General features: G+C 48.9%; 1 pseudogene; it reads right to left on the reverse strand.

The window, feature by feature from the left end:
- Positions 1 to 10,389: 10,389 nt before the first annotated feature.
- LOC120873599 lies at positions 10,390 to 11,245 on the reverse strand (annotated as a pseudogene).
- Between the last annotated feature and the right edge of the window lie 8,511 nt (positions 11,246 to 19,756).

Consider the following 19,756-nt stretch of genomic DNA (forward strand, 5'->3'; position numbering starts at 1 on the left):
TAACCTCAGATATGCAGATTACACCACCCTTAAGGGAGAAAGATGAAGAGGAACTAAAAAGCCTCTTGATGAAAGTGAAAGAGGAGAGTGAAAAGCTGAGTGCTGAAGAATTGATGCTTTTGAACTGTTGTATTGGAAAAGACTTTTGAGAGTCCCCTGGACAGAAAGGAGATCAAACCAGTCAATCCTAAAGGAAATCAGTACTGAATATTCATTGGAAGGACTGATGCTAAAGCTGAAACTCCAATACTTTGGCCATCTGATGAAATGGGAAGAACTGACTCGTTTGAAAAGACCCTGATGCTGGGAAAGATTGAAGGTAGGTGGATAAGGGGATGACAGAGGATGAGATAGTTGGATGGCATCACTGACTCAATGGACATGAGTTTGAGCAAGCTCCGGGAGTTGGTGATGGACAGGGAAGCCTGGCGTGCTAGAGGGTGCAAAGAGTTGGACACTACTGAACAACTGAACTGAACTGAATGTCAATGAGGGCTTAGGGAAGCAGTCACTTTCATACACTGATGGCTGGAAAAAAATTTGTATGAATTTTCCTAGAACAACTTGGCAATATATTTAAAGCAAAAATTTAAATATACATGCCCTTTTTATATTTTAAATATACATACCCTTTGACCTAACAATTACATAGGTCTGTATTTGCTCTATTGATAGATTTGCAAAAAAAAGCTGAGATAAACAAACAAGAATGTTCATTACAGCTTCATTTTAATAGCAGTGCAATTGGAAAGATCCTGAATTTCATCAACAGGGGATATTTCATAATTTTTAAAATAAATTATGCTATAGCCATAGAATGGGATCTATACAGCTATTAGAAGAATGAATCAAATCTATATGTATTCATATGAAGAGACCTCTAATAGATTCTGATAAGCATTAAAAAATAGTTGGGTATACTGTACATAGTATAATCTTTTCTGAATAAAAATGATATAAATATGTAAAAGTTTTGGTATTGTGCATACACTTTTTGCTGGAAGGATATATAAAATATGTAGACAGTTAATAGTATTAGTTGCTAGCACAGGGGGTACTTTTTTCCCTCTGTTTTATACCTTTCTGTGCTGTTTGATGTTTCAAACAATGTGTACATAAAAACTTTATTTTAAAAAATCAACAGAAGTATTCTGGGCAGTAAATTTATGGATTTAAAAAATTGTTTCCATATGTAAATAAATGTGCTTAGTCACTCAGTCGTGTCTGACTTTTTTGCGACCCCACGGACTTGTAGCCTGGCAGGGTCCTCTGCCCATGGGGATTCTCCAGGCAAGAATACTGGAATGGGTTGCCATGTCTTCCTCCAGGGGATCAAACCCAGGTCTCCTGCATTGCAAGCAGATTCTTTACTATCTGAGCCACCAGGGAAGTCCATGTAAATAAATATTACTTAAAAAAAATAAGATTGAAATATATGACTGACACAAAAGAAAATAACCAAGTTGAAACCTTAACATTATTCCACACTTTAATTTTTGGTTCTCACCCTATAGGTTACAGAATGTGAAAAATTTCATTCATTCACAATACATTTCTAACTCCTTTTCTCAGAAGAAGAAACAGTTGAGCCTGGTTTTATAATATTTTCACCTTTTTCTTTTAAACATGACTGACAGTCTATAAAAATGGACTTTCTGACCAAAGTGAAATGAAGTGTTCCCAGATCCTCTGCAAGGGGCTGGTTTTCTGGTGTGGAGGTCCTGTTGGTGGGGATCCCCAGACATGGGGATGCGGGGCCAAATGCAGAGACTGGGGGCAAAAACAGGTGAGTTGCTCTCTGGGGAGGGGGCACGCATCGAGCTGGATTTTCTGAATTCTATTCTTAATCCATAAACACCAAGGACAGAGTTCCTCTGGGTACCTGCCTTTTCCCTGTTGCCAGTGCTCACAAACTCATGAGACTTCCCAGGCGTGTTTGGGACAGCCCTGGGCCAGGAGTGGCAAGTCCCAGCCCTGAGAGTAGTTGGGTGCAATGGCCTCGCACCCTCAAGCTCTGGCCACATAACAACAGCTGTTCACTGGATATACGCAGTGCCCACAGCCAGGTGCTGTGCTGTGCTGGGCACACACAAGTGCCCACGTCAGGTACTACATCCAGGCAGTGGGGCAGCTCAGTGTGAGGTGAGGTGCTCTGAAGAGGACCTCCAGTTGCCTTAAGTTTGGGGAGATTCTCTCAGTCCTGGGACAGAGTGTCTGCTGGAGATGACAAAGTGGCCTCAGGGAAGCAAACGTGCCCAGAGGGTAACATCTGGGTGGCTAAAGAGCAGAGCTAATTTCTTCATTGACATATTTTCATTATAATGAAGTAGTTAATGGAAGGTATCAGGATGTATCTGCTCCCTAAATTCTCCTTCCGCTTTGAAAGAGGAAACAGAGCAACCTGTAAACGTTTAAAAGGTGTGTTGATTGACTTGAGGTCCCCCCTCCTCAAAAGCCTGACAGAGACAAAGCGGATTCTAATGGAGGTCTAGCGCCACCTCCTGGTGGCCTGAGAGAAACGGAGAGGGACGACTGGGAAGAGAAGATGGGGTACGCAAGGCTGCTCACCCCACTGAGAGAAAACGTTCCACAGGCTGCTCTGGTTGGGAAGAGAGGAAATTTTCCACAGTCTGAGGCGCCTTTGGGTGAAGGGTGAAGGTCGGAACAAGCGAGCGCCTCTGAGACCTCTCTTGGGAAAGGAGGATAGAAGTGAGCGGCTACCCAGGCAGCAGAAATGGAGAAACGTCTGTTTCCTGTTCTGCATCTGGAGATGCACGGCGTTTGAACTGACCAAAGGCTTCTGACTTCGTGGAAGTGTGTCTCCCGGCTCCTGAAAGTGTCTTCCAACTTTTACCATGAAGCAGTTTTAAATTTATATACAGTCTTACTTATCAGACTTTTCTTTTAGGATGCTCTGATCATTGTAACATTCTTAGAAGAGTTCCTGCCAGATACAGTCATTCCTGGCTTCCCTGGCGGCTCAGACAGTAAAGACCCTGCCTGTAAAGTGAGAGACCTGGGTTCGATTCCTGGGTTGGGAAGATGCTCTGGAGAAGGAAATAGCAACCCACTCAAGTATTCTTGCCTGGAGAATCCAGTGGATAGAGGGGCCTGGTGGGTTATGGTCCATGGGGTTGCAAACAGTCGGGCACAATTGAGTGACTAACACACACAAGATCATTTAAAATATTTCTGTAGGGAAAAGAAAATGCTGGGATATTACAGCCACTTGGAGCACTTTTCTTTGAGTTCAGTTTTGTTGTTTTTAAATCTATTTTGTGTTCATTAGTGGCCATGTACTTCCTAACTTCTGGAGAGCTGAGCCAAAGCCCTGGGGAGTTTTAAGGGTCTCATCAATAGGAGGGGGCTGGTTCAGGAACTCAAGGGAGGACACCTCTCTGGCGACAGGTGTCTTCCTCAAGCTGGCACCTAAAGGAATCCCACTCTGGGGCAGGGATTCGGACTCAGACCATCCTAGGACTGAACCTCAGTTCTCACTTATCAGCTCTTAGTCAAGCATCTTAACTTTCCTAAGCTTCAGGATTTTCATCTTTAAAATGGGGACACTGTTGCTGCTGCTGCCAAATAATAATACCTACTTCACAGGGTTATTGAATTAATACAGATGAAATGCTTAGATCAAGACCTTGTATACGTGACTATGTGCTCCATAAATATCTCCTGTAGGAACATCCCTGGCGGTCCAGTGGTTAAGAATCCGCCTGCCTGCATGTGGATAGGGCACATTCCTGGTGCAGGAAGATTCCACATGCCCTGGGGCAACTAAGCCCACATGCTGCAACTATTGAGCTCATGCGCCGAGAGCCCTTGTTCTGCAATAAGAGCCTGCACACGGCAACAAAGACTAGCTCCAACGAAGCGCCAGTGCAGTCACAGACAAACAAACAAATATCATCGTCAGTATTACCTGAGCCAGTGGCCCTGGGACGAGTCAAGGGCCTGGACTCCTTTGAAATCACTAAACAAGTTTCCCAGATAGGGAGACGTGTGGTCCTCTTTCTGGCATTGCACGTTTTTCTTTTTGCTTCTTGCAGGAATCTCCACCTGTCCTTTTGTGTGTGTTAGTCGCTCAGCCATGTCTGACTCTTTGTGACCCCATGGACTGTAGGCCACCAGGCTCCTCGGTCCATGGAGTTTTCCAGGCAAGAATACTGGAGTTGGTAGCCAGTCCCTTCTTCAGGGATCGAATCCAGGTCCCCCGCATTGCAGGCAGATTCTTTACCATCTGAGCCACGAGGGAAGCCCTTTTAGATGCAGTCTTAAGAATGCTTGGTCTCAGGCCTGGATTTTATCCATAGGCACTATAAGTCCAGGACTTAGGCCTATGGGCTTTCTAAGGGTCTACATAAGACTGGAAAAAAATCCAGTGGCTCCAAATTATGAAAGGAAAACTTCAAAATCAAAATTAAAAAATATTTACTTAACTGTTTATAAAACAACGTCGTGTCAACCTCATTAATCATTAAACAAGTACTCATAAATATTTCATTATATTTGAAGGTTCCTCTGTGTCTTTTCATAGCTCGATAGCTCATTTCTTTTTAGCATTGAATAATATTCCATGTCTGGAAGTACCACAGTTTATTTATTCATTCATCTACTGAAGGACATTTTGGCTGCCTCCAAGTTTTGGCAATTCTGAACAAAGTGGTTCAAAACACACATGCAGGTTTTTTCGTGGACATAAGTTTGCAATCCCTTTGAGTAAGTATGCAGGAATGCAACTGCTGGATAATATGCTAAGAGAATGGTTAGCTTTGTAAGAAACCAGCAAACTGTCTTCCAAAGTGGCTGTACTATTTTGTATCCCTACCAGCAATGAATGAGAGTCCCCCGTGTTCCGCTTAGTGCTGCCAGTGTTCTGGATTTTGGCCATTCTAATAATTCTGCAGTGGCATCATCGTTTTGATTTACGTTTTCCTGATGACATAAGATATGGACCGTCTTTTCAAATGCTTATTTGCCATTTTCTTTGGCGAAGTGTCTGTTAAGGTCTTTGGCTCATTGTAAAAATGAAGTTGTTTTCTTATTGTTGAGTTTGAAGTATTTTTTGTATATTTTAGACAACGGTCTTAGATATGTCTTTTGCAAATATTTTCTCCCAGTGTGTGGTTTGTCTTTTTATTCCCTTGACAGAGTCTTTTGCAGAGCGGAAGATTTAATTTTAATGAATCAAGCTTTTCAATTATTTCTTTTAAAACCTTTTTATTTTATATTGGAGTAGAGTTGATTAACAATGTTGTGGTAGTTTCAGGTATAACACAAAGTGACTCAATTATGCATATACATGTATTACTTCTAGTCAAGTTCTTTTCCCATTTGGGTTGTCACTAAATAGAGCAAAGTCTCCTGTGCTAATAACAGTAGCAGTAAATTGTCACCAAATTGAACAAAGTTCCCCGTGCTAACAGTAGGTCCTTGTTGGTTATCCATTTTAAATAAAACAGTGTGTTCAAGTCAGTCTCAAACTCCCTAACTGTCCTTTCCCCCTGGTATTACCAATTCTTTCTTGGTTCATACCTTTGTCATCTTTGTAAAAAGTCATTATCAAAGCTAAGGTCGTCTGGATTTCTCCTGTTATCTTCTAGGAATTTTATAGCTTTGCATTTAACATATAGGTCTGTGATCCATTTTGATTTAATTTTTGTGGGTGGGGGTGTAAGGCCTGTGTCTAGATTTACCCTTTTGCATGTGGATGTCCAGTCGTTCATGAAACCATTTGTTGAGATTACCTTTGCTCCATTATATTCCTTTGCTCCTTCATCAAAGATTACTTGACTGTGTTTGTGTGAGTCCATTTCTTGGCTCTTTATTCAGTTCCATTTATCTATTTGTCTATTTTTTCACTAGTATCATACTGTCTTAATTACCGTAGCTTCATAGTAAATTTTGAAGTTGGCTAAAGTCAGTCCACCAACTTTGCTCTTCTTCAATATTCTGTTCATTACTCTGGGTCTTTTACCTCTCCACGGACACTTGAGAATCAGTTTGTTAACATCTACAAAATAACTTGCTAGGATTTTCCCTGGGATGTATTGAATCTATAGCTCAAGTTGGGAAGAACTGACATCTCGACAATATGGAGACCTATTAGTGTGTTCAGCCCTAAACTTGGCCCTGGGAGGTAGGAAACTGTACTGGAGTTAAGGAAAGCATAGGACAGGCTCCCTCATGGCGTTGGCAAGGAAACTGTACCCCACACAGTGCTAGGTGTACAGAGAGTGCTCAGAAAGGTCGCTGGGGCAATGAACAAAGCTGAATCCCAAAGCGCCTGCAAACAGGGTGCCCATTCCATGCTAAGATGGTTAGCACAGACTCCGGTCCTTCAGAGGAAAGACCTGGCCTCAAGGAAAACTTCGTGGCGAAGGTACTGTTGAGAAGGGAACCGGCCAGAAAGGCTGGTCTGGGCAAGGCTCTTGGGCTTACTGAGAGGCTGTATTGATAGGTTAATTCACTGACATTGATTCATTGGTTTGTCAAATATTTATTGAGAATCTGCTATGGTTCAGGCACTCAGGGATCTCCCATCTAACACGTCCAGCCACCCCCTGCAGTTCAGGCAGGACCACTTCTGTATGTGTTTTCTGACGGTGGTCTGATGATGTTAATAACTACGGGCTGGGCTCAGAGCTGCCTTGTATCCTAGCCAGGGATGGCTGAGGCTGTTTCCTGTTTAAAGGCTAGCTTCTCAGCAGGGAGGGGGAGGTCAGCTGTTGAAGTTTAAGGGAGCCCTGGCTCAGCCTAGATGACCTCCATCTTGTCTGCCCGGGGGGACCATCCCGTGGCTTGCTCTGGGCTCAGTCTCCAGGGGTTCAGGGAAGGAAGAAAGGAAGCTCTCAGTCAAATATTTTATTATTTTATCAGCATGGAGACTCTTGAAGACTTGAACTGATTTGGGAGATGTGGAGAGTGAGAAAGGAGGGGAGGAGAGAGGTGAACCAGCAGGAGGAGACTGAGCAAGGAGCAGCAAGGGCAGAGAAACATAGGACAAGGGTGGAACAGGGAAGGGCAGGAAGAAGGGAGAAAGACAAGAGGAGGGAGGGAGAGAGAGGAAGGGGAACAAGAGAAAGGAGCTGGTCAGAAGGGAGAGAAGCAAGGCAGAGAAGGGGCGACGGGGGCCAGAGCTGCTGTTGAAACTGTCCCTGGGTCCCCGCCTGGGGTCCCCTCTTCTCCTGTGCATTGGTGTGAGAGCTCACAGCATCCACATGGACACACGTGTACACGCAGCCAAATACATATGCACTGACACCCACCCCCTTGGGCAGAGCTTTCAGAATCTACACTGCTGGGGAGGCAGGGTTGCCACGGTGATAGGTGCTGGAGCACCACCTTATGGGTATTAATAGCTTCCATTGAAGCCACCAAAACAGTGACTTCATCCAGATCTTCTTCCTGGCAGGCTCCTTCTCCCTCCTAGCTTCATAATTGGGGCTGGGAAGGGCCCTCGGGGCCTCAGAGGCCACTTCCCTGCCTCCTGGCAGCCTCTTTGGTGAAGGATGCTTGAAGCCTCAGGGATTCCACCCCATGTCCAGGGGAAGAAGGGTGCTGTGGTTCTTTGCTCCTCTGAGCTGGGTCCAACCACCACATCTGCCAGGAAAGGGTTTCTGAGGCACAGGTCCCCTGGAGGGGTCACCCTCAGCTGCCCTGGATCCCGTGCAGCCACACCCGCCTCCTCCAGGTCCCTGCCTGGCCAGAGAGTTACAGTGAGTTGCCACCTGGCAGTGGTGTCTGCCCCCCAACCATAGCACAGAGCTCCTTGGGAAAACGAGGGCCCGTCTAGGCAGATGACATAAGGCAGCAATCCCCAAGCTTTTTGGGACCAGGGACTGGGTTTGTGGAAGACAATTTTTTCACAGATAGGGTGGGGGAATGATTCAAGCACTTTACATTTATTGTGCACTTTATTACTATTACCTTGTGATATAGAATGAAATAATTATACAGTTCACCAGAATGCAGAATGAGTGGGAGCCCTAAGTTTGTTTTTCTGCAGCTAAATGATCCCATCTGGGGGTGATGGGAGACAGTGATAGTAGGGTTTGTGCTCCTATGGGAATCTAATGCTGCTGCTGATCTGACAGGAGGTGGAGCTCAGGCAGTAATGTGAGGAGGCCCTGTGGTAAAACAGATGAGGCTTTGATCACTCACTCACCACTTGCTCACCCACCACTCACTTCCTGCCGTGCGGCCTGGTTCCTAACAAGACATGGACTGGTGCTGGTCCGTGGCCCACTGGTTGGGGACCCGTGATGTAGGGTACAAGATTTCAGAGGCATCACTCAAGCCTGAGCAAGAGCAGGGTAGCTGTTCATTGCTTGGTTCCAAGGGCGAGTGCCCCCTTTCATTTCATCACACAGGGACGCCTCGCTCATCTCACCCTAATCTCAGCCTTGCGGATGCTCCCATCATCTCCTCAGCCTCTGAGATCAGGGGATGTTTCTGTCCAGTCCCTAATGCCTCTCGCCCTCCTGTGCAGCTCCCTGGGGTCAGCAGAGCCTCTGGACCCCTCAGGCAGGCACCGGTGTCTGGTCCCCTCGTCTCCTCTTCCCTGTGACCTTCTCCATTTCTCCCCTGCTTGGCCCAGAGCCCCAGCTTTAGACCACATGGGATCCATGACATCCCTGCCTCCCTCTACCATGGGGCCTCACCAGGCCCCATCCCTTCTGTGTCCCAGCCCATCCCCCCAAGGAAGGGAAGGAGACAACAGGCTTCCCCCCAGCCACTGTCGGTAAATCCTACCAAGGGCTTGCACTTCGCACACCCTCCAGGGGAACTAGTCTTGTCTATACAGTCTTCAGATTTATTCTGATGCCAGCAGCAGCCTAGAGTGACCTCATTCCAGCAGGCTTTAGGAGTATATGAGTGTGTGAGGGTGTGGGTATTTGTGTAGGAGTGAGTGTGTGAGAGAGAGTAAAAGTGTGTGTGCAAATGGATGAGTGTGCTGCCATTCAGAGCCCATGGATTTCTGATGCATGAGTCATCAGCTGGCGTGAGCCTCAGGGAGATACGCCCATAAAAAGACAGCACCCCTGACCTGCCACGTCCATTCTGCAGCTGGCCGGGCACGTGATCCTGGGCATCTAAGAGGCTGGGGGCGGAGAAGGGAGCTGTCTTTCCCTCCAGACCCCAGAGAGCAGCTGTCAAGGATATTTCTAGCTCGCCTGGAGTCCAGACATTTAAGGATGTGATGCCTGCAATGAGGTGGGGGTGGAGGGCAGGAGAGGGGAGAAAGGGATGGTTCAGAGGCTTTCCTCCCACGCCTCTTGGTGGAATTCGCCTGGCAAGCAGGGGGATTCGTCCATTTTACAAGCAGTGTTGGACAGTCTGTCATGTACCAGGGATTCTCTTGGAGGCTGGTGACATCACGGTGAGTGGAGTTGACCTGTTTGCTCCACTCACCGTGGGGGGAGGTAGACCATAAACCAGGGGGGAAAGGAAAGTCTACTTTCAAATTAATTCCAGAAGACAGCACAGCGTAATGGTATGGAGCATAACTGAGAGTGGGGGAGTTCTCTGGCTGGGCTGGTCAGAGAAGGTTAGGAGGTGATACATGAACTGTGCCTGAATAATGAGGAGCTGTCACATGAAGGCTTGCGGAAAGAACCACCCAGAAGAGGATGGATGAGATGCCTGAAGCCAGCCCGTGTCCTTGCTGGATTCTGGATCAGAGTTGTTGAAACCAGTCAGGGAGCTAGAGGGGATGGAAAAGGAAGGCAGATTCTCTCTCCCAGCAGGACCTTGGCTCATCTTCTAGCCCTGACCAGACAGGGAGAAGGATAGTACTGTAAACTACATGGGAAAATGATCTGAAAAAGAATGGACATATGTATACGTATAACTGAATCACTTTGCTATACATTTGAAACTAGCACAACATTGTAAGTGAATTATACTCCAAAAAAAAAAAAAGGAGGGGGGAGAAGAAGATGCCCCCCTCTCCAAGTAGATGATGACTCCCTTCCCTTCCTGCAGGTCCTAGTATCAGTGCTGAGCTTCAGGATGGATGAGTCATGTGAACAGGTGACTTGCTGAAGGCCCTTTCCTCCAGGAAGCTTTCTTTGACTTCTGCAAGTCACAGAGACCCCCACCTCTTGGAGCTGACAGAACCACTCAGTTCAGAGTTGGTGGTTCTCTGACAGTTTGTTCCTGAGATTCGTCCCTGAGGCTTGGCCCTCCATCCAGTCTTCTAGATCCAGTGTGTGTTCACCTAAAGGCTCCCAAAGCCTTTTTGTGTCCAGTAACTGAACAGCCTGGGGTTCTTGTTCTGAGCCTTTGTCCCAGTGCCCCTTGGAGCTGACTGAGAGCAAAGGGTCAGGTGCTGGGTGGGATTTTTTTTTGAAATGGACAAGTTATTTAATTATGTTCTTTGTAAGAAGTTCAGAACACTACTTTGTGAGGATAAATTCTATTTGTGAGAGCAAACACAGAGCACAGGTAGCCCTGGAGCTGAGGGACAGCTTTGATTCTTTGCAGAATTTATGAGTCCACGGCTTTCTCATCAACCTTGGGCTGCACTATGATCTCCTATTTCTCTCTGTGTTGCAGATCTCACCCTTCTGGTGTCTGGGCTTCTGCAGCCTCTTCTTCTTGAAGTAAGCGTCAGTGAGATGTTCTGGGATTTTCACACCACCGATGTTGATTTTGGTGGAGGTGGCAATGACATTTCTGGTGTGTTCTACGCAGAGGAACTCGACTGAGGGACAGAGGCCCAGTCACAAGTCACAAGCCACTGCCCAGATGCTTCAGGAAAATGACCCTCTTTCCTCTGTGGTGCCCTGTGAGGATGATCAGAATAGTCCCAGGAGTGATGCCGCTGGCACGCAGCTTTTTCACATGCTTACTGAAGGGGTTTCTGCCATGACTCAACAGCTTCTGAGGCACGTCTTCCTAGGGTAAAACCTAGGCGTTTTGTGAAGTCTGACCACTCAGGTACCACCATTCCTGTCGCCACCAACTGGCTTTGTGACAGGAGCAAGAACCCGAACCTTTTTGTTTTTGATCTTGGATTTAGCTGCTGAATACTGTCTCTGGTACAAGGCCTTCCTGGAGTACATAGCTGATCGGAATATCTGCCAATTCCTCTGACCAGGACAGGGTTTCAGCTGCAGTGGGGCTTCCCCTTCTTAACCTTCTTCACCTTTTTAGCCTTGTGGCCAGAATCAGCCTTCTTGGTTTCAGGTTTTTTCTCCTTAATATCTGGCTTCTCAGCCTTTTCAACCGCCATCTTGCAAAATAGGAAAGAGTGGGTGGGATTCTTAATCTTACTTCATTTATTCAGTCATCCATCCACTTAAATATATATATATATATATATACACATATATATTTTTTCTGGAGCTTTTATTGTATGCCAGGCACTGTTCCTTCTACTAGAGAAATCGGAAATGAGTTTCCTCGTCCCGGGCCTGGTATCCAGGGAGCTCACCGTTCTTACTGCATGGTTTCCCTTGTTTTCAAGACCAAGCGCCCCTGTTGGTGAGGGGAATAAACCCAACCCTTGGAGCCCCAATCTCTGTCTGATATTTGACCCCTATCTGCTCCCCCGCCAGGCCAAGAAGGGCTAGTGTTGGCCGGGAACGTCTTGCGCCCGGCGCCACATCTGGCTGAGCGGGCGCGCGCGTGTCACTAAGACGCTCATTCACCGGCGCAGCTGTCACCATAACAACCGGAGCGAGGGAATCCTGGCGACGGCTGGGGGCGGGGGCGGCGGTCGCGCGGGGGACCCGGCGAGGGGGGAGCGCGGCGTGGGGGGGGGGGGGGAGACCCACCACCGCGAGAGCGCCCAGCACACCCCGCGCTCCTCGGAGCCCCGCTCCATGTCGAGACGCCGGCGGGAGGGCACCGCGCACGTCGCCGCCTCGGTCGTCCCCGCGGGCGGGGACCCAGCCGGCCGCCAAGCCGCCGAGCCTCCGGGCAGGCCGAGCCGCTGAGCGCCCGCGCCGAGAGCCCCGACTCTATGGCCCGGGGGAAGCGTGCGGGAGCCAACACCCGGAACCCGAGCGCCAGCGGGAGGAAGAAGGGAGCCCCGGGCGCCGCCGGCCCCGGCCCAGGGGCGCGCCCGCCGCGAAAAATGGCAGGCAGGTAGCCGGCTCGCGCGAGGAACCCCCGCGGCGGGCAGGACCCGCCGAGGACCGCGGAGCCCAGACACAGAGAGGAGAGGAGCGGCCCGCCCGCCCCCGGCCGCAGCCCCACCAGGGCCCTCCGCCGGCGGCGCGCGCGCCCGCGCGCGCACCCACTTGCACACCGTACCTCCGCTCCTGCCCAGCCTCGCCTGCCCCCTGCGAGTGCCGAACCCCACTGGGGCCGGATGCCATGGGTAACAACTTCTCCAGTATTCCCTCTCTGCCCCGAGGAAACCCGAGCCGGGCGCCGCGGGCCCACCCCCAAAACCTCAAAGGTAAGGCTCCGCCGGGGCCAGGCTCAGCTGGCGGACGGGGGTGCAGGTGGAGGGGCAGGGACAGGTGGAGAGGTGTGGTTGGGGAGGCCAGACAGGTGCCACCTGTTGTGCGTCTTTGGAGGCGGGAGATGCATCTCTGACCATTGGGGGTGCGCTGGAGGTGGGGGGCTGCCGGTGACGATGGCGAAAATCAGGGAGGATGGCGTTCCGTGGGGTCTACGCAGTTCTTCCAGCACACCAGAAACGTCACTGGAGTCCCCTCAGGCCACGGTGCTAGGCGAGCGTGCCGGGGGTGAGGAAGGGCGTTTGCCCGGTGGATGGGGAACAGTGACAGGATGCTCAGGCCGGCCAGCTGTGCTTCCCAAGAGAAGTACCACGGTCTCCTTTTTCATTTGCCCATGGCTGGAGAGGTGATGGCTGGAAACGCTAGTTGCCTTTCCGATTGGAGGGTCTTAAAAATACAGGGCCGAATAATAACAGCCTGGAAGAAGGGACCAGAGCTGGTGGCCTCTGGAGTCCTCTGCGGCTACTGACTTTTTGTATTCACCGAATCAGCTTGGTTTCTGGTTCCCCAAAGGCTAGATGTCCAGTCAGAACTCTAGAAAGGATGGGCTGAGAGCCTTGAGACAGATCTCAAGGTCTTTGCCCTCTTAAGTCCACCGACCTACTCAGCACCCTCAGGGAGGTGCCAGGCCCTGTTCTTTGCTTTACCTCTTCAGTGCTGTATCTGACCTTTTGAAGACTCACCTAGGCCTTCTCAGGCCCTCAGAGCCCACTGATTCCCTTCAGAAAGCTCCTTTTCTATCATCCTGAAAACCATCCAGCACTGACTGGGCATTCAGATGACTAAGAGTCAGGAAGGGAAGCTCTTGGGCAAGTTTACAAAGAACTTTCACAAATACCTTTTCAAATGAGCAAGGAAACTGCTCTGCATAGTACTCAGAGCTCGTCATACCCATTTCACAGTTAGGAGAACCAATGCTTGTTTCAGGATCCCAAAGCCAGAGCAGCAGAGCTAGACTGCAGACCTGTATCTCTGTCTTGGAATGCTACCCTCTCTTTTGCTGGACAGTTAACCTTCAGAACGGGGGAGAGGAGAAGAGACAGGACCACAATCCTGCATTCTAACTCTGACACTTAAAAAACCACCTCTCACTCACCTTGAGCACATCAGTGGGTTTGTTGTCTTTCTGAAAATTAATATGGTGGCACACATCAAACCCTTTTAAAATATCATTTTCATTGGCCTTGTGACTCTGCCTGCAGAATCGATCCTGAAGAAATGGAGATGAAGGCAAATACTTGTACACAAGCCTAGGATGCTATGGCAGTGTTGTTTGTACTAGAAAACAATCTAAATGCCCTGTAATCATGGTGAATCCTCTTGGTGGAGTATTATGCAACCTTTAAAATAGTATTTTTGAAGAGCATTTGATCACTTGGGAAAATGCTCACGGCAGCATAATGACAGTTGTAAGAAGCAGTGGCAAAGCTGTATAAACAGTAGAGCCCAATTTTGTTAAAATGTTATGGATGCCCCTCCCCCACAGAAATCAAGCAATCTTGGAAAGTTTCCAAAATGTTAACCATGGTTTCCTCTGAGTAATGAGATGGTATTAGAGTTTTTCTTTTCTTTTTAATATTTTGCTCTTTTCTAAAATTTCTACAAGCAAATATTAATTTTAATCATCAGAAATACGCTCTAAGTATTGCGGGCAAGTATTTTTAATCATCAGAAATAAGCTGTAAGTATTGCATGTATGATGACTTTCTAAGCACTGAAAAAAGATTCCTAATGATGGTGGAACCTGTGTTTGTCATCCAGTTCAATGTTCTTTCTTACGTGGGAGAGAAATGAGGGGAAGGGAGAATGATTTGCCCATTTACTCAGTGGGCCAGTCAAGAGAAGGTGGCAAAGTCAGGCTGAGTCCTTCAAGGGCAGGAGTTAGCTGGGGGCCAGTGAGCTGACTTGGCCCTGGAATGCTCATCAATTACCTTGAGAAGGCTGTGTTCCATCCATGACCCTAGGGAAGCCCAGAGAAGGCTTCCATAATTGCACCCTTTTAACCTACAGTTTGAGATCGTAGGGATGTGAAGTCTCTGGGACTGGAGTCTTTGACAAGGGAGGGAGTGGGCAGGAGAGGGTCTGAGGCCCTCCTATCTCCCTGCTCCCACCCTAGCCTCCTCCTCTACCTGACTCCCCACCTGTCTGGCCTGAGAAAGTCGCCTTGTGCTGCCTCCCTGATTTATAGGGATCAGTTCTTATTCAGTGGGAGTAAACGGGGGAGAAATTTTCCTCACTCCAGCAGTCTCCCTTCCCGTCCATCTCCCTTCTGGCTTGGTTCTCCAGGATTCATTCTCCCCTGTCCCTAACCACACACCTACAGGAGGGGCCTTGAGAATTTTGGTTCTGCTCCTACCGAGCCTGAGATGAAGGATTAGAACATGCCATAAAGGCTGACTTCCATCCTTCGAAGGTCTAGGGCCTCCTGATTCGGCTTCTCAGCCTGACTTTTCCCCATCCGAAGAGAACCATCACTTTTATTCTGTGATTGTTTTAATGTTCACTCCAAGTTCCTTTTTAACTATATCAGCATTGAGCTAGGGGTCTTCTCTGACACATCAACGGTCATCCAGAATTCTACCCCCATTTTATTGGTATGACCTTGATACTGGCTGTGATTCTAAGACTGTCCACCCCAGATTCTGCTTTGTACTCACCCAGAATTTCAACTCTGCTTCTTATCACTGTCCATCCAGAAATTTACTGGGGCAGGGAACTCTCGATTGTTTTCTCTCTTTCCATAATTGCCATCTATTGATTTCTCACCATTTTAATTAAAACAACTGGAAAGGACCTGGCATAATGGGGACCCTGGGACTCATTAGAGATCTAAGATTGGTCTAGCTGTCAGACTGACATGAAATGAAGCTCTTCCATCACCTGTCAGGTGGTAGACTTTGGTCTTCTTCCTGAAGGCACCCTGACCTCACTCCACTGCTGGTGATTCACACTGGGGTCTGAACAGTGTTGGTCTAGGAGTGTCCAGGGGAGAGGTCCAAGGTATAGATCTGGGATAAGGACCAACAGACAGTTATGAAGAGCTGGTTATGTGCCTGGGTCAGGGGTGAGGGCTCGTGACATCCCTGGACATTCACAGAATGAAGATCTACTTGATAAGGTGGGGCTGAGGGAAGGGATGGCATCAAATACTTGTTTGGATTGTTAAAATCCCAGATATGTGTGAGCAGAGGTCAGAAATGGGGAATCAGGGAAGAGTTTGAGTTGGACACGGAAAGAACTGTAGAAATTGGGTAGATGGCGAGGGGTGCAGGGGGAGTCTTAGATATGGACAGGAGGGTAGGGCAAGGGACGTGCAGCAAAGGCTTGGGGCAGGATGAGTAAATGTGTGTGGATATTCTCAGTGATGGGTCCCGGGTGACTGGAGTAGGGGGTTCATGCTTCGTGGAGACAGATGCAGAGAACAGAGATCTTCATTCTTCCCTCTCTCTTTCTGAGTGCCTGCCTACTTGGTGCTTGGTACTGGGGGGAAGGTAACTGGGAAAGCCTTCGGGGAGGCCCAGTCTGCCGTGGTCACTCATAGATGGGATGGGGATGGGAAAGACCACCTCTTGTCATTTTTTTTATTGTGGTAAAATTCGCATAACATAAAATTCACCATTTTAACATTTTTTAGGTGGCATTTAGTACATTCACAATATTGTACAGCCACCTCTCTATGTAGTTCCAGAGCGTTTTCATCACCCCAGAAGGGAAGCCTGTGCCCGTGAAGCAGTCACTCCTCATTACTCCCTCTCCTGAACCCCCGGCAACCACTCGTCTCCTTTCTGTCTTTATGCATTTGCCCACACTGGACATTTCCCTTAGATGGACTCACAGTACGTTTGTCCTTTTGTGTCTGGCTCCTTTCACTTAGCCTAGTGTTTCCAAGGTTCATCCGTGTCCTAGCGTGTACCTTCTTTCCTTTTGGTGGCTGAATAACATTCCGTTGTGTAGATTTGCCACATTTTGCTTACGCACTTCCCAGCTGATGGCTATTTAGATTGTTCCACTTTTTGGTTATTGTGAATTTTGTGCTGTGAAGATTTGTGTTCAAGTTTTTGTTTGAACACCTGTTTTCGGTTCTTTTGGGTCTATACCACGGAGTGAGCCTTCCATCTTTTTAAAGCTGGTGCTTTCGAATTGGACATTTGACAAAGCCACTGGTTGTGACGGATGCAGGGGATCATCCCCCTCTGGCTTTGGCTGGGGGTTGCACCCGCCAGACCCCTGTTGTCTTCAAAGTCTCTTTTCTCTGGTGGCCGAGGCTCCTGGCAGGCAGAGGGGGGAGTGTCTAAGGTTGACCAAGGAGCTTTGACTCTGAGGTGGACCAGAGTGAGCTACAGGAACTTGTCTGTCAGACTCTTAACCTCCTCACTGCTCTGGGGTGGGGTTGAGGGGTGCATTTGCCTAGGACAAGGTCCTAGCCATTTTTCAGCCTTCACAGCCTTGCTGGTACTCCCCCCATCTGGGTCCCCAGCCCAGGTATTGCCGTAGCTGACCCCTCTGCCTCTCATTTCTCCTTTGATGCTGCCAAAGGGATCCTCCTAAAGTATTCCTTTCATCTTGCCCCTCTCCTATCAATAGTCTTCAGTGCCATGACCCAGACTGCCGTAATTGGAAATTCAAGGCCTCCATTCTTTGCTCAGCCCACAGATATTCCCACAGCCCTTGTCTGGGCTCCTCACTTGGCTTTCATGACACTTGCGGGTTAGGTTAGTTCATCTGTCCACCCCCCAGCCTTGCCGCAGACAGAGTTGGCATGGTGAAGGGGTGGGGGCTGGCGGCCTCCTCTGCCACGCCAAGACTTCAGAGAGCTGAGCTGAGACAGCCCCCATTCTGAACCTGGAGCATCTGTCCTGCACACCCTGTTGGGTTTTTGTTTAGTTTGACCTTGGAACTCTGTATTGTTGACCATCACAGTAACATTTATAAGAGCCACATGTGTTGGGTGGTTATTGCGTGCCTAGTGCTTCCATGTAGATTATTTCTGAGGGGGAAGCTATCATTGTCACCATTTTATAGATGGAGAAGGAGAGGCTCAGAGAAGTTAAATAGCTAATCCCAGACCGCACAGTTTGAAACTGATGGAGCTCGAATTCAAACCCACGTCTCTCTGACTTTAGAGTTCACTCTTGCAACCACTATACATTTTGCCACCATAGAATTCACTCTTGGTGGGCCCTGTCTTCCATTGTGTCAGAGAAACTGGGGAGCAGTCTCCTGGCCTCTGGACAGGGCCCCAGAAGAGGGAGAGTACCATAGGGTTCTTGTGTGCTCCTTTCCAGCCCCTGACCCCACCCCTTCCACCTCCTCTGCAGAGAAAATGCCTAGTAGACCCATCAGCCAGTCATCGGACACTTTCAAGGGAACTTTCTGTTCCTTTGGGCCAGTGTTTCTCAAAGTGAGGTTTTTCTCCCACCTGCTTCAGCATCAACTGAAAACACATCTAAAATGCAGGTTCCCAGCCCCCAGGCCAGACCAACTGTCTCAGAATACCTTGGTGATGGAGCCCCCAAACCTGCATATTTAACAGGAGCCCCAGGTCATTCTGCTATGCCTCAGAGTCTGAGAACTGTCAAGGCTGTGTGGCCTCGGAACACACCCACTCTGGTATTCTTGGAGTTGGTGAAATCAGGCTTCCCAGAGGAGAGGGGCCTGAAGTTGGATGGAGATTTGGAATGGGCATTCAAGGGCATCTTGGTGAGGGCTTGGAGGCAAAGGCACAGAAGTAGGAAAATGCAAGGTGCTGGCAGAGACAGTGAGCAGCCCTTCCCATCTGGGATGCGAGACCCACAGTAGGGAGATGAACGGGTTGATCTCTGAAGATAGGCTGAGGCCAGATCTCACAGGGCCTCAGATGCCAGAATGAGTTTGGGTCGATCCTGTCGGCAGTAGGAGCTATGGGTGGCTTTTGAGCAGATGAATGTAGTGATTTCCTTTAAACTACAGCATCAGCAGAGAAGAGAGGAGGAGCAGATGAAGCATCTTGAGCTGCTGGGAGGTTAATAAGCTAAAGGGCTTCTGTCCTAGGCCAAGCTGAAAGGGCTGGGTGGGACAGCCAAGCTGACGGCCTCATCTAGGCTTCCCATGGGTGAATCTGGAAGCATTTCTGACCAATGGCTATGGCCAGGAGGGCTCTTATTCCTCAGAAGAATAAAAGGATTTTTAAGAAGTGTGAGACCTGGTGCTTGGCACTATGCTGGGTGCATTCTTGTAGGTTAATTCATTTAATCATTCAGTAAGTGGAAAGAAGTTATTATTATTCCCATTTTATAGGCAAGAAAACTGAGACTCATGTATTCTAAGAGTGCTGTCCAGAATAAGAAATGGCAGAACTGGGATTTTTATCTAGGACACCAAAGTCCATGAGGGAGAAAATTAGCCTTGGAGGAATTTCTGCATATTGGGACTTTCTTCTCCCTGAGCATCTGGGATGACAAGCGCCTAGTTCTAAGATGTGTACATTGAGGTCCAGGCATTGGCTCTAAATCAAAGCCAAAGATGGTGGTGGTGTGGGCATCACCAGGGCAGTAACAGAGGAGGAAGAGGTGGCAGGAAGGAGAACAGGAGCAGGGCACTGCCCAGGGGATGCTAGGGCTGCCTCCACCTGGGTGCGCCAGCTGCCTGGGCCCATTTCCTGTTGGCCTGTGACTCTCTCACTCCTGGTCCTGCACACCCAGGGGCTGAAAGCCGAGGGGCTGCTCCTCACTGAGCTGGTTGCTTTGGCAACCCTGGGTAGGATGTGAGTGGTCTCCTTGGTAACGCCTGGGAAAACTGCCTGCAGGGCTGGAGGGAAGTGGACTGGCCAGTGGTCAGGCTGGGTGGCACAGGCAGAGCTGGGCCAGGCCGCTGAGACTCCAGGCTGGTGGGGAGGGTCCAGCTTATGGAATAGCTGGGGCAGCCTGTTGGCCATTCCTCAGCAAGCTGGAGTCCAGGGGCCTTGGGGGCCTGGAGGTCTACCTGGTGAGACCAGAGGCACTAAAGGGCCAGCCCAGGAAGTGGGAGGAGATGGCGGTGACGGCAAGAAGTGAGGAGAATATAGCTTCTGGATGACAAATCCAGCCACAGGGTTTATTAAAAGATGTTTATCAGAGGTCATTATGCAGATCTTGCTGCTTTAGGAAATGAGCAGGTGCTGATGTCTTTGGGGCAGGGTGGAGAGAGAAGCAGGGCTCCAAGAGGAGGAAGAGTCACCGGAAGGCAGGTGGGAGGCTTTGGCTTTCTCTTCGCTCTAGCTGCAGGTCTGGAGGTAGGCAGGGCTCTGCGCTGGGCTC

Source organism: Oryx dammah, unplaced genomic scaffold, assembly GCF_014754425.2.
Source record: "Oryx dammah isolate SB20612 unplaced genomic scaffold, SCBI_Odam_1.1 HiC_scaffold_14, whole genome shotgun sequence".
Taxonomy (NCBI): Eukaryota; Metazoa; Chordata; class Mammalia; order Artiodactyla; family Bovidae; genus Oryx; species Oryx dammah.